The 14,640-nt window shown below is 44.5% G+C and overlaps 1 long non-coding RNA gene across 1 annotated transcript; it reads right to left on the reverse strand.

Annotated features, from left to right (window-relative positions):
• Positions 1 to 6,573: 6,573 nt before the first annotated feature.
• LOC118888752 lies at positions 6,574 to 13,588 on the reverse strand. The gene is made up of 3 exons (XR_005018360.1): positions 13,253 to 13,588; positions 11,413 to 11,549; positions 6,574 to 6,708 (listed from the first exon to the last, which is right to left on the reverse strand). It is a non-coding gene; the product is annotated as an uncharacterized LOC118888752 (long non-coding RNA).
• Between the last annotated feature and the right edge of the window lie 1,052 nt (positions 13,589 to 14,640).

Below are 14,640 nucleotides of genomic sequence, written 5' to 3' on the forward strand. Positions count from 1 at the left end.
TGCATGATTCCATTTATGTGAAATGCCCAGAATAGGCAAATCCATGCAGATAGAAAGTTAATTAGTGGTTGACAGGGGGTGAGGGGAGAAGAGAACGGAATGGCAGTGGGTGCGGGGGGCAGTTACCGCAAATAAGTACAGGGTGTCTTTTTGAGGTGATGAAAATGTTTTGGTGTTAGATAGTGGTGATGGCTGAATATACTAAAAACCATTGAATTGTACACTTTTATTATTTTTTTAGGGCAATATATGACTTATCTTCATTTCAGGTAAAGATATCTTTATCTAACAATTAACAATGTTCTTTTATTCAAAAGTACCTTTAAAATACCATTTAGTCCCAACAACAATTTCTTGAGATGGAATTGTTCTCTTTACAGATGAAGACATTAATGCTCTGAGAGAATATATTGAATTGTACACTTTAAAATGATGAACTTTATGGTATGTGAATTATATCTCAATAAATAAATATCTATATAAAAGAATAAAGGTCTGTGAAGGGCTAAATTAATTCTGAAAAAGAGAAGTAAAGAAGGTAGACTTTACTTACCAGGTATTAGGATGTGTTCTAAGGCCAGAAAGGTAGATGGTGCTTGGAAAACTGGAAGAAAATAAGCTGGAGCCCTACCTCACACCCTATACAAACAGTAACTCCAGACGGGTTAAAGACCTTCATGTAAAAGGAAACACTATAAATTAATAGAAAAAAATAGCCTATGTGACCTTGATACGGGGAGGGACTTCCTGAACAAAACTTCAAAAGCACAAACCACAAGGAAGAATGTTAATGACAGTATACACATCAAAATTTACAATTTCTGGGGGATTTCCTGGTGGTCCAGTGGTTAGGACTCCCTGCTTCCACTGCAGGGGGCATGAGTTCAATCCCTGGTCGGTGAACTAAGATCCCACAAGCCACACGGCACGGCCAAAAAAAAAAAAAAAAACACCAAAATTTACAATTTCTCTTTAATGAAAGACCCTATACACAAAGTTGACAGACATAACAGCAAATATCTACTTGCTATGGCTGAAATCACCAGAGGTTAAACATCTGGAATATAAAGGTGCTTTGGGAAATCAGCAAGAAAAAGACAGGAACCCCAAAGAAAAATGGACAAAGGATAGGAACAGACAGATCACAAAAGAGGAAACCCATGGGGTTATCAGGCATATGAAGACATGTTCAATTTTACTAATGATTAGAGAAGTGCAAATTTTAGAAAAAACAGTGAAATATTACTTTACACCCATCATATTTGCAAAAATTAGAAAACCAAATCACACGAAGTGCTGGCAGTCATGTGGGGATACAAGAACCTTCATGTACTGTTGGTGAGAGTCTGGGCTTGAGCAGCCATTCTGGACAGTTGTCTGGCAGTACTCAACCAAATTTAGCCTCTACACCAGAGTTGTCAAGTACCCAGCGGTGAGAGGGTCTACCACCCAGAGTGAAGCGGGGCCGGGAAAATTCCCCCTGAGAAAGGGTATCTATGCTGAGAACTAAAGGTCCAGGAGGAGTTACCCAGGAAGTTGGGTATAAGGGAAAAGCATTTCAGGCAGAGGGAACTGCACAAGAAAAGGATCTAAGGTGAGAAGCAGCATGGCACATTCATGGCACATAAAGTAAGGCCAGTGAGCCTGAAGCACAGCAGGGACATGTTCTGATTTGATGTATTTTGAAGCCTTCTGGAAGAGTGTAGCAAATTGGTCTAATGAGCACACACATCTGTTGATACCTCCCTTCCTTCCCCAAATTCCCCCAAAGCAACCCCAAAATTACCCTGAAAAGAAAATCTTCAGTGGTGCCTTTCTTTCCTTCTTTCTCTGTTTCATTCATTCTTTCTTTAATTTTTATTTTATATTGAACTATAGTTGATTTACAATGCTGTGTTAGTTTCAGGTGTACAGCAAAGTGATTCACATATATATATATATATATATATATATATATATTCTTTTTCCAATTCTTTTCCCATTTAGGTTATTACAGAATATTGAGCAAAGTTCCCTGTGCTATTATAGAATATTGAGCAGAGTTCCCTGTGCTATACAGTAGGTTCTTCTCGGTTACCTATTTAAAATTTAAAATATAGTAGTGTGTATATGTCAATCCCAAACTCCCAATTTATCCCTCCCCTCCCTCAACCTTTCCCCTTTGGTAACCATAAGTTTGTTTTCTAAGTCTGTGAGTCTATTTCTGTTTTGAAAATAAGTTCATTTGTATCATTTTTTATAGATTCCACATATAAGCAATATCATATGATATTTGTCTTTCTCTGTCTGACTTACTTCACTTGTATAATAATCTCCAGGTCCATCCATGTTGCCAGTGGTGCTTTTCAAGGGAGCCATCAGGGGACCGAATATTCTCTAGGAGACTGCAGATGGAGTCAAGCCATGTGGAAAAAAGAGCTAAGGGAACCACAATCCAAATACAAGGGGCAAGGATGGACTTTTGCAGAAGTCCATCCTGAGTGGAAGCAGACTGTGTGGCTTCAGGCTGGAGCACTTAATTGCCAGTATGAGCTCCTCCAGAGCTCTGTCATTCTAATTCCTTTATTTTAAAAAAATATGTATTTATTCATTTAGGCTGTGCCGGGTAAATAGGTTGCAGCATGCATGCAGGATGTAGTTCCCTGACCAGGGACCAAACCCAGGGCCCCTGCATTGGAAGCATGGAGTCTTACCCACTGCGCCACCAGGGAAGTCCCTCTAATTCCTTTAAATAGCCTGTATTCACTGTAACTCCCAAATTCACATCTCTAGCCTGGGCCTCTCCAGATTCAAAATCCAACTGCCTCCTCAACATTTCCACTTTGGTGTTTCATAGGCATCTCACTGCTAACTTTCCCAAAATCGAACTACTGAGTTACTGCCTCCAAGGCCTGCCCTTCCACGACAAAGACAAAAACAAAACAAACAAAACTCTATTCCTCTCTCAGTCTCCCTCATCTCTGTAAATGGTCCATCATTCACCCAGCTTCTCAGGTCAAAAACCATAAAGCATCCTTTTTTTTTTACACTTTTATTGGAGTATAGTTGATTTACAGTGTTGTGTTAGTTTCAAGTGTACAGCAAAGTGAATCAGTATATATATATTTTATATATAGTAATGTGTATATGTTAATCCCAATCTCCTAATTTATCACCTCCCCCCATGTTTCCCCTTTGGTAACCATAAGTTTGATTTTGAGATCTGTGAGTCGGTTTCTGTTTTGTAAAACGTTCATTTGTATCATTTTTTAATTAGATTCCACATATAAGTGATATCATATGATATTTGTCTTTGACTTACTTCACTTAGTATGATAATCTCTAGGCGCATCCATGTCGCTGCAAATGGCATTATTTCATTCTTTTAAAAACCATAAAGCATCCTTGATGCCTCTCTTTTTCTCACCCCCACATCTAGTCTCTGAGGAAGTCCTTTTGGCTCCACCTTCAAAATAGATCCATAATCCAACCCCTTCTCATCCCCTCCACTGCCAGCACTGTCATCAGTCATTTGGACCCTTGCAGTAGCTCCCTCACTAGTCTCCCTGCTTCTTTCCTTGCCTGCTTACAGTTTCTTTTCCTCATAGCAGCCAGAGGTATCCTACTCTAACTCAAGTAATTTCTCTTATGTACTCAGAATTCCCTCCTGGCTCCCATCAGAATAAAAGCAAAAGTCCATGGTCCCACATAAAGCCTATGGTCCACGAGGCTCTGTGAGATCTAGTCCTTGTTACCTCTCTGACCTCCCATCCTACCACTGTCCCCCTCACTCTCTCTGCACCTGCACTGGTCTCCTTTCTGCTCTTCATACATGCTGAGTGTGCTCACAACTTCAGGCTCTTTGCTATTTGCTGTTCTCTTTGCATGTGCCTTGTTCCCTCATTTCATCCTGGTCTGTTTAGATATCGCCCCTTCAGAGAGGCCTTCCTTGATATTTCTACCTCAAGTTTCCTGTCTCTAGAGTCTGCTTTATTTTACACTGTACCACTTAAAACTTCCCTTCATCATATTACCTCTATAATGCTTATATACTGTCTCCCCAACTACAGTGTAAGTTTCACGGGGACAGGTCTTCAATCTCTTCACCATTGCATCCCCACACCTGGAATATAGTAAGAGTTCAATAAGTATGTATAAAGCATTGAGTTAACTAATTTAAGAATAACCAATAAGACAAAAACGTAAGGACTAAGAACAAATGGAACAGGAAAAAAATGAGAGGAAACAAAAGTAATCAAAGGAGTATGGAAACTTCTTAAATACTGATGATACTACACTCGCAAAATAAGAATGGGCCATGTGTGGGGGCAAGGGGCGTTGGAAAATCTTCGTATCTTTCTCTCAATTTTTCTGCGAACCTAAAGCTGCTCTAAAAAAGTATAGTCTTGGACTTCTCTGGTGGCAGAGTGGTTAAGAATCCTCCTGCCAATGCAGGGGACACGGGTTCGAGCCCTGGTCCAGGAAGATCCCACATCCTGCGGAGCAACTAAGCCCTTGCACCACAGCTGAGCCTGCGCTCTACAGCCCGCAAGCCACAACTACTGAGCCTGCGTACCACAACTACTGAAGCCCGCGTGCCTAGAGCCCGTGCTCCGCAACAAGAGAAGCCACTGCAATGAGAAGCCTGCGCACTGTAACAAAGAGTAGCCCCCGCTCGCCGCAACTACAGAAAAGCCCACACGCAGCAACGAAGACCCAACGCAGCCAAAAAAAAAAGTATAGTCTTGGGACATCCCTGGTGGTCCAGTGGCTAAGACTCTGCGCTCCCAGTGTAGGGGGCCTAGGTTCAATCTCTGGTCAGGGAACTAGATCCACACGCCGCAACTAAGAGTCTGCATGCTGCAAGGAAGATCCCGCACACAGCAACCAAGATCCGTGCCACAACTAAGACCTGGCACAGCCGAATAAATAAATAAATATTTAAAAAAATTAAAAAGTATAGTCTTTTTTTTTCTTTGCTGCACCACAGGGCTTGCGGGATTTTAATTTCCCGACCAGGGTTTGAACCTGGGCCCTGGCAGTGAAAGAGCCAAGTCCCAACCACTGGACCACCAGGGAATTCCCAAAAGTATAGTCTTTAAAAAGAAAAAAAGAGGCTGCTATGAAAAGAGCAATCAGCAGACACAGGGCTGAATAAATAGAATGGCCATAACTGAAAACAGAATTAGTAATTCGAAAAATAATTTTGAAAAAGTCTTTGAAGTATGAGGATCCAAAAAGACCAAGAGATAGACAATGGAAAAGGGAAGTTAAGGGCTATGAAATATTGATGTTGAAAATTCAACATGCATCCTCTTTTCCTCAGTGCATTTGCAAATGCTATACTTATTTAGAATCAGCTGCTCCCTTGAGCACCTTGCATAAATATCAGCCTTGTCCTCCAGACATTACTCTCTAACATTACACCCTGTTCATTCCCTTTATTGCATTTATTGCAACCTGTATTCATGTATTTGTGGGTTGTCTACCTCCTTCCCCCATTAGAATGAAAGTTCTATAAATAAGAGCAGAGGAAATTCCTTGGCCGTCCAGTGGTTAGGATTCGGCACTCTCACTGCTGTGGCCCGGGTTCAACCCCTGGTTAGGGAAATAAGATCCCAAAAGCCATGCAGCTCAGCTACAGATAAATAAATAAATAAATAAATAAATAAATAAATAAATAAATAAATAAATAAATAGCGGGGATGCCATCTGTAATGTTCATGGCTGCATCCCCCTGTCACTATGTCCAACATAAAGTATGCATGTTGTATTTGATTAATTAATTGATTGATTGATCCTGGGGAAATTTAGAACTCCAAAGGTAAAGAAGAAGCTTCAAAAGATGTGAAATAGACCACATAAAATATTACAGGAGTATCGGAGCTTTCTCGGTCAGCACAGTACTCTAACAAAATGGTGCAATATCTTAAAAGCTATGAGAGGCAATTTTTAAGCTAAAACTCTTTACTCAGTCAACCTAGTATTCAAGTATGAGGGCAAAATAAGGATCTTTTAGGATAGCTACAATTTTGATTATTATGTACAAACCATCTCTGAAAGAATTGCAAAAGCATGAACCGAAAGAAAAAAATCAGAAACAATGACAAGAAACTTCCCAATTTGGTGAAAAACAGGAATCTATACATCTAAGAGCTCAACAAAAACCAAGTAGGATAAACTAAAGGAGATCCATATCTATATGCATAGTAGTCAAATTGTTGAAAGCTAAGGACAGAGAACATCTTGAAAGCAACATGAGAAAAATGACTCATCATGTACAAGGGTATCACAAGAAGATTAACATCTGACTTCTCAACAGAAACCCCAGAGACCAGGAGGCAGGGAGGTGACATATTCAAAGTGCTTAAAGAGGGAATTCCCTGGTGATCCAGTGGTTAGGACTCTGTGCTTTCACTGCCAAGGCCCCGGGTCCAATCCCTGGAATGACTGTCAACCACAAATTCTACATCCAGAAAAGATATCCTTTAAAAATAAAGGAGTAGATTTATGTTATATGTATTTTACTACAAGTAAAAAAAATTTTTTTTTAATAAATTTATTTATTTATATATTTTGGCTGCGTTGGGTTTTCATTGCTGGGCGTGGGCTTTCTCTAGTTGTGGCGAGCGGGGGCTACTCTTCGTTGTGGTGCACAGGCTTCTTATTGCAATGGCTTCTTTTGTTGCGGAGCGCACATCCTTGCCAGGCCAGTCTGGGTCCGCAGCCCTGGGCAGGGGAAAAGGTTGAGAAGCTGAAACTTCATGGTGCAAAAATCAACCAAAAATATTTTAAAAATTAAATAGTTTCTTTAAAAAAGAAAGAAGAAAAGGAAAGATAACTAGAACCCCTTTCCTGAAGGTGGTTGGAGCCACTCATTCTGGATGGAAAAGGGGTTACCAATCCCATCAGACAGCCAATCCATCCACACACCCCAAGACCCAGCAGAGAATGCTCCAAAGAACCTAACGTCATACTTAATGGTGAAAGACTGAAAGCTTTTCCCCCAAGGATCAGGATTAAGACAAAGATGTTCGCTCTACCACTTCTATTTAACATTGTGCTGAAGGTGCTAGCCAGGGCAATTAGGCAAGAAAGGGAGATAAAAGGCATTCATATTGGAAAGGCGGAAGTGAAATCATTTCTGTTTGCAAATGACATGATCTTGTACATGGATAATCTTAAAGAATCCACAAGAAAACCATTAGACCTAATAAATGAGACCAGTAAGGTTTCAGGATACAAGGTCAATATTACAAAATTCAATTGTATTTCCATACACTGGCAATGAACAATCCAAAAATGAAATTAAGAAAACAATTCCAGGGGCTTCCCTGGTGGCGCAGTGGTTGAGAATCTGCCTGCCAATGCAGGGGACACGGGTTCGAGCCCTGGTCTGGGAAGATCCCACATGCCACGGAGCGACGAAGCCCGTGAGCCACAACTACTGAGCCTGCGCATCTGGAGCCTGTACTCCGCAACAAGAGAGGCCGCGATAGTGAGAGGCCCGCGCACCGCGATGAAGAGTGGACCCCGCTTGCCGCAACTGGAGAAAGCCCTCGCACAGAAACGAAGACCCAACACAGCCATAAATAAATAAATAAATAAATAAATAAATAAATAAATAAATAAATAAAAGAAAACAATTCCAGGGCTTCCCTGGCGGCGCAGTGGCTGAGAGCCTGTCTGCTAATGCAGGGGAGTGGGGTTCGAGCCCTGGTCTGGGAAGATCCCACATGCCGCGGAGCAACTGGGCCCGTGAGCCACAATTGCTGAGCCTGCGCGTCTGGAGCCTGTGTTCTGCAACAAGAGAGGCCGCGATAGTGAGAGGCCTGCGCACCGCGATGAAGAGTGGCCCCCGCTTGCCGCAACTAGAGAAAGCCCTCGCACAGAAACGAAGACAAATAAATAAATAAGAAAAAAAAACCACACCATAAAAGCACCAGACACATATTTATAAAAAAAAAAAAAAAAAAAAATGGTTGAGGTAAATTTAACGTTATGTATACTTCACCACTAAAAAAAAAAAAAAATTGGAAAAAGAAAACCTTACGTGAACTTTCCTCAGTCTTGTCTTTGTGTCCCTGAAAATTGCTTTGTTTAGTTTCATCTGCCCAGAATCAGGAGGGTTTTTATTCCTGGCCCAGTATCAGTGATGATTGGCCTTTGGCCAAAATCTGGAGACACCAAGTCACACAAGCACCACCCTTCTGGAACACTGCAGTCCTCGGGAGAACTTCTCAGTCTAAAACTGTGCCCCTTGCAGGCCAAGCACTTGCTTCCTTCATGTTTTCTCACTGTAATGTCAACACATTACCTCTCTAAGTGGCAATTTTCACCAGGGAAATTTTGGAATTGAAATAACCACTTTAAGAAACTTTTGCCATGAACAAGATTGTCCATTTGAGAGATTCCTTAGAACAAAAAGGGCAGAAAAACCACATGAAGAGCTTGCTTGTTTTATTATTTTTTTAATATTTATTTATTTATTTGGCTGCACCAGGTCTTAGTTGCGGTACTCAGGATCTTTGTTGAGGCCTGCAGGATCTTTAGTTGCGGCATGTGGGATCTAGTTCCCTGACCAGGGATGGAACCCCGGCCCCCTGCATTGGGAGCGCGGAGTCTTAACCGCTGGACCACCAGAGGAGTCCCGAGCTTGCTTGTTTTATCTGTCTCAAGGAGAGAGATCATTTTGTTTAACATAGGAGACACCCTCCTCTTCATTTCTGTATTTGGGGATTAAGAAGTGCTATGCCTTGATAAAACTGTCAAGGGCCTGAATTATTGTTTAAATCAGCTGTAATAACTCTCTTTTGAGTATGTTTATGTCAAATCGAATTTTCCTGCAGCCAAAATTCTTCCCTTCTCCTTTCATAGGGAAATGTAACTAGCCTTTTACAGTGATAATCTCATATTCATCTGAAGCCACTACAAAACCCTTATCAAAACGGACAACAAATGAAGGAATTTCTATATAGCTTTCCATTACTTGTGTAAACAAAGAATGTTGCCTACCATTCCAATTCTACAGGGATCAAGTCATTAGCCGTTGCAATCACTCACCTACAAGTATACCCTGAAAGGAATTCAGGGGAAAACATTCTATGTTTTGGATATATGGGCCCCTAGATAGTTAAGATGCATATCTAAAGAAGAATTTCAATGACCCCAGATTCTTGCATCTTCCCATATATAGATAAGCACTAAAATCCTTAACTGAGATATGGTGTGTGTGTGTGTGTGTGTGTGTGTGTGTGTGAGATTAGCAGTAATCTTTTACCAAGATGCATACTTGACTACATGTATTTCCCAGCCAAAAAAATTATACATTTACTAGTTCCTCCCCTACCTCTTTGAAACAGTTCCCAGTTCTCGGAAACACTGAATAAAACTCAACTCACAGCTCTTATGTTGTGTGTTTTTTCTCCAATTGACACTTGAGATCATCATAAGAAGAGTGGAGGTTAACAAAAATGCTTCATGATAATAGCCACAATAGCAGTGATAAATTGGCCTTGACACTGAACCAACATTGATGGGGTAACTTTAAGGGTCTTGTTGAGACGGTTCCCTTGCATGTCACACCTCATAACAATCATGACAAAGACTGAAAAGGTAGGGTGTGGATAGAAACCAATAGCTCGAGGCCCTTTTGAACACCTCCAAAGGGCTATGAGCAAGTTCTGGCTGTGGTTTATTTTCCAGGTGAACTGAGTTTTTCCTACTGGCCAGAGAGTTATCACCGTAAAGGTAGGGAAACTGCTTGCCTTCGTATTCCCGACTCAACTTACCTCTCCAGTAGCAGGGACAGGCATTGCACTTATTTAAAGAACTCTGTTATTTAAAAACTCTGTAAAGTTTTAACTTCCTCAGAAACTCTACAGCCATTATCACCTATAATCTTCAGAAAAAGTAGAGAGACCTAATGGAATTTGGAAAGTAAAATCAACAAACTTCTAACCCTAACCCTCAAACTTCCAGGGACTAAAGTATTGCCATTAGCCTTGATGGCAATAAGCTCTAACCCCTCTGGGGACCACCTATAGTTAGCTACTTCTGAGTTAATAACAGACTACCCTAAGTGTTTTGTAATTGAACCTCAAATCCTAGATTCTACTCTCTTACAGGCCAATGTGACTTCATACTACTAGAGACTCGTGTGATGCCTCCAGATGGTTACATAATAGGTTCAAGCTGCATTTCCAAAAAAGTCTGCATGATCAAAGGGAAAACTGCCCTTGAGCCTCAGTGGAAAAGACCTTATTAATAGGCTTCAAACTGAGGATTCTTAGGAATTCTCCAGAAGCTGATGACTGCAGACTTGGACGGCTTCTGCTCAAGGTGACAGAACAAGATTAATTTTCTGATTCTTCAGCACCTTTTTTTTCTTTTTACTTCACTATTAATCTTGACTATTACTGTACCTTGACACCTTCTAGTAACCAAGTAAAATATCTCTCACCCTGTTACTTTTGACCTGCTATGGATTCCCTCTGTCACTTACGGAAAAAACGAAACTAGCTTGTGTGTTTTCTCAGACTACAGCTACTATGAATTTGATTGCTGGATCTCTCTCTCTCTCTCTCATGCAGACTCACACGCCTACCTGAAACTGGCAAAAATGTAATAGCTCTTCTTTTAAATACCTCAGAAGGTAGCTTTCTTTCTATAGGTCCTCTCACATTTCCCTTAAAAAAATAATCCCAGACCTTGATCTTGTAAAAATTGGCTGTTGGCCTCAGATTGTAATGCTTCTGCTGAAGTCATTACAACCCTATCAGCAAGACCCAGCCCATCAGGAATGGGAGCTAACAGTTGGGGCAGTTTGTTCTCTTCAGACACACTCTAGCCTGTTTTGCTGCTACTGTTTAACTCCACTCAAGAAACCCACTCTAGAGGACTTCCTTGGTGGTGCAATGGTTAAGAATTCGCCTTCCAATGCAGGGGACACGGGTTCGAGCCCTGGTCCGGGAAGATCTCACATGTCGAGGAGCAACTAAGCCCGTGCACCACAACTGCTGAGCCTGCACTCCACAGCCTGCGAGCCACAACTACCGAAGCCTGTGTGCCACAACTACTGAAGCCTGTGCACCTAGAGCCCGTGCTCCGCAACAAGAGAAGCCACCGCAATGAGAAGCCCACGCACTGCAACAAAAAGTAGACCCCGCTCGCCGCAAATAGAGAAAGCCTGCACACAGCAACAAAGACCCAACACAGCCAAAAATAAATAAATAAAAATAAATAAATTTATTAAAAAAAATAGTTCACACCATCCATGAAGACCTTCAAGTAACACCCATAATTAGGATGGATAATGTGTTGTCCCAGAAATTATGTTGCAAGTGACCTCTGAAACTCTATACACCGTAAATAAGACTATAAATCCCAGCTTTGCCACTTTCAGGCAGTATAACCATGGGCAAGCTGCTTTACCTTTTCGTGCTTTCAGTTTCCTCATATGTATAATGAGCGTAAGGAAAGGAAGGTTCCTCTGTCACCTCCGAAGTGATCACTGGCATATCCTTCCTCTTCTACAGGCTTGCAGGTAATCTGATGACACTGCAGATCCCCTGGAGATGGCCCCGATCGGTCAGTTCCAGAGGTTGGCCCTAAATGAGCTCCTTGAGATGGTTGCCAGGTCCCAACATCAGAGCGTAGATCTCTAAAGGTGTATCCCTGGGGAAGGCAGCCCTCCCACCCCCCTGGAGGACCTGGGATGGTAGGGGTGGAGCTATCAAGGCTGTCCTGCCCAGCCAGGTCCCGTTCTCCAACTGCCACTAAGAGAACAGAGGAAATGAGAACACTCAGACCGGCAACTCCCAGACTTAGAGTAAGGTATGCACCCAACTCTTCTGTCTTACTTTCTCTCTCTCTCCCACTTCTCTTTTTCTTTCTCTGCCCCTCAGTTTCTCTTTTTTTCTTTGCTATCTCTGTCTCTCCCAATATCTGTCTCTATCTCCTCACTTTCATTCCCCCTTTTCCCTGTCTTTTTTTTTATGTGTACTGCTTTTTCTCTTGGTATCTCTTTCTCTGCATCTCCATTTCTCCTTTGATGTCTCTGTAAACTGGCTATCTGTCTCTCTCCCTATCTTTTCTGTCTGTCTGTCTGTCTTTGATTTCCCCTTGTCTCTCTCCCCAGCCTCTCAGGGTCTCTGCCTGAGGAAGTGGACAAAGGGATTTCCCCACTCCACTGTCAGGGCTGGAACCTGTTGCTCTTCTCTGATTCTGTCCACCTCTCTACCCCTCCTCATCCACCAAATATCTTCCCTTCCCCACCGCATGCAGACAGGTGGATGGCAAACCCCAGGACTCAGGGAGGGTGAGAGCCACCAGCCAGAGAAATCAAAGCAGAGAAATGAGGAGGAAGAGCTGAGAGACAGATCAAGACATAGAGGCAGAGTTGGGGCTCAGGCGGGGAGGGAGACAGGAAGGAAGAAACTGAGGGAGAGCCACTGAAATCCTTATTAGAAACAGATGCGATTAAGTTGGAAAAGAGAGAGAGAGAGAGAGAGAGAGAGAATGCAGTTTGGGCATGTCTCTGACTCTCTGAGGCCCCTGAGCTAGAGGGTAAGTGGGCAGGCAGCCTGAGGAGGCCTGGCCTGACAACCCTTGTCGGTTCAGCCCCTCAAACCAGCTCAGAACTCTGCACCGCCACCTCGCCTTCTCTCCCACCTTGGCCTCCACTTGACGCTGAGGGTCTTCCCACCTGCATTACTGACCCTCAAACAGTTTCTTCTTGCTCCTCTTACTGTCTCTGCCCTTTCTCCTCGTCTCTGTCTCTTTTCCTTTATTTCTTGTATGTCTCTCAGCCTCTATCTCTGTCTTTCTACGTGTCCATTAGTGTCTCTATGTCCCTCTATTCCTATTTCTCTCGCCATCTGTTTGTCTCACTCTTGCCTTCTCCGTCTCCTGCCTTTTCTGGGTCTCTGCAATCCCCCCCACCCCCGGTAGAAACCATCCGGGGTCTGACCCCGCATCCCCTTCTTTTGGGAAGAGCAGCAGGCCCGCGGTCAGGTCAGGGGGTGGGGCCTGAGGACTCGCCCTGGCCCCAACTCCCCCCAACTCCGGAGACCTGCACGACACCGGACGCCCCAGCCCCACCTAGGAGCCGGGTGACGCCGCGGCAGCTAGGCTCCCACGAAGCCCCACCACCACTCGATGCCGCTCTACAACTCTCAGCCGAAGCCCAGTCCTCCGCTACTAAACCCAGTACTGGTCCCGCCCGGCCCAGCCAGCAGCCCCAGGAGCCAGAGCACAAGGCCCTGAACTTCACCATGAACCGTTCCACGGCCCCACGGCTCCAACAGCTTTCCAGACCGGGAGACCATGAGCGGGCTCCCAAAGGCGGGAGGAGGGCGGGGCGCCCGGGCGTTTGAGGTTCCCCAAGGGGCGGGACCTTAAGGAGCAGGACAGGGCGGGGTCTGAAGGCGGGAAGAGGTAGGGTGTAGAGGCTGCTGAGGGCAAGAAACCTGCAGATCTAGGGGGCCTGTCGGGGCGGAACCCATTTGGAAGGGGCCAGGGAGACACAGTAGGGACAGGGCCTCGGAAGAGTCCAAGTCGATATATAAAGACAGGGCCTGCAGGAGGCTTAGAGGGCACGGCTGAAAGATAGGGAGGGTTGGACCTGGGGGCGGGGCCTGGAGACATAAGGGTCTGTGGACATCACAGCAGCCTGAGGCGGGCGGAACCTGAGGGCTCAAGGAAGGAAAAGGCTCAGAAGAGCCAGCGGGCCTGTGTTTGACAGGAGCAGGGTGGGATCTGGAAACACAGCGGGGATGGGGCCTGGAGGTGAGGAAGGGTGCGGCCTAGGTGTACCGAATGGGCGGGACCAAAGGAAGTGGCCTGGAAATACAAGGGTTGCAGCCTGGGATACCCAGGGTCTGACTGGCATCCCGGTCCTACCCAGGCAGGTGTGTTGCTGCTGCTGGCGTGGCCATGGAATCGGCAAGTTCGAGGCCAGGGCCCTGCTGGGGCACTGAGAGAGCTGTGTGCACGGGGCCTGCTACCCGCGCCTGCCACTGAGTCCATCAAGCAGTGCTGCAGTTCTACTACCTCCGAGGACCACTAGGACCTCGTTGGGGCCTTGGGAGGCCTGAGAACTCAGCATTTGCACCCCCAGGGAGCGAGTTTGTATAAGAGAGAGGGCATTTCCACCTCTTCGCAATGGCTTGCATAAAAGGGACAGTTGGTGTGTCTCCCATGAGGCCATCTGCACCCCAGTGGAGGCGTCTGCCCCACACATGTAGGTGTTTGCATGCAGGAGACAGTGTTTGGAGCCGATGTCCATCCGAGAAAATCTCTTTCCCATAACCCCCACTCCACCCCCAAAACGAAAACTCATCCGGTACCCTTAAATACTGACAACACTGAGCATCGCAGAGCAGAAATCTCTCTGTAGTGCAGAAGAGAAGATTAAGGGTACCTTCTTCAAGGAAGCTGGGTCTCCCCGACCCCTACTTCCATCCCAGGTCCCTGGTGAGGCCACATGGAGGGGGAATTATCTTCACAAACGGGGTGACTGGTATCCAGAAAGACAGAGTTCACTGTGAGGTCAGATTTCCCAGTCTTTGCAATGGGGACATGGGGGAGAGGGGTCAGAGGTGCCCCATGTGGAACCACCCCCTCCACCCCAGCAATCCTGTGCTCCCTCATTTCTTTCCC

Source organism: Balaenoptera musculus, chromosome X, assembly GCF_009873245.2.
Source record: "Balaenoptera musculus isolate JJ_BM4_2016_0621 chromosome X, mBalMus1.pri.v3, whole genome shotgun sequence".
Lineage (NCBI taxonomy): Eukaryota > Metazoa > Chordata > Mammalia > Artiodactyla > Balaenopteridae > Balaenoptera > Balaenoptera musculus.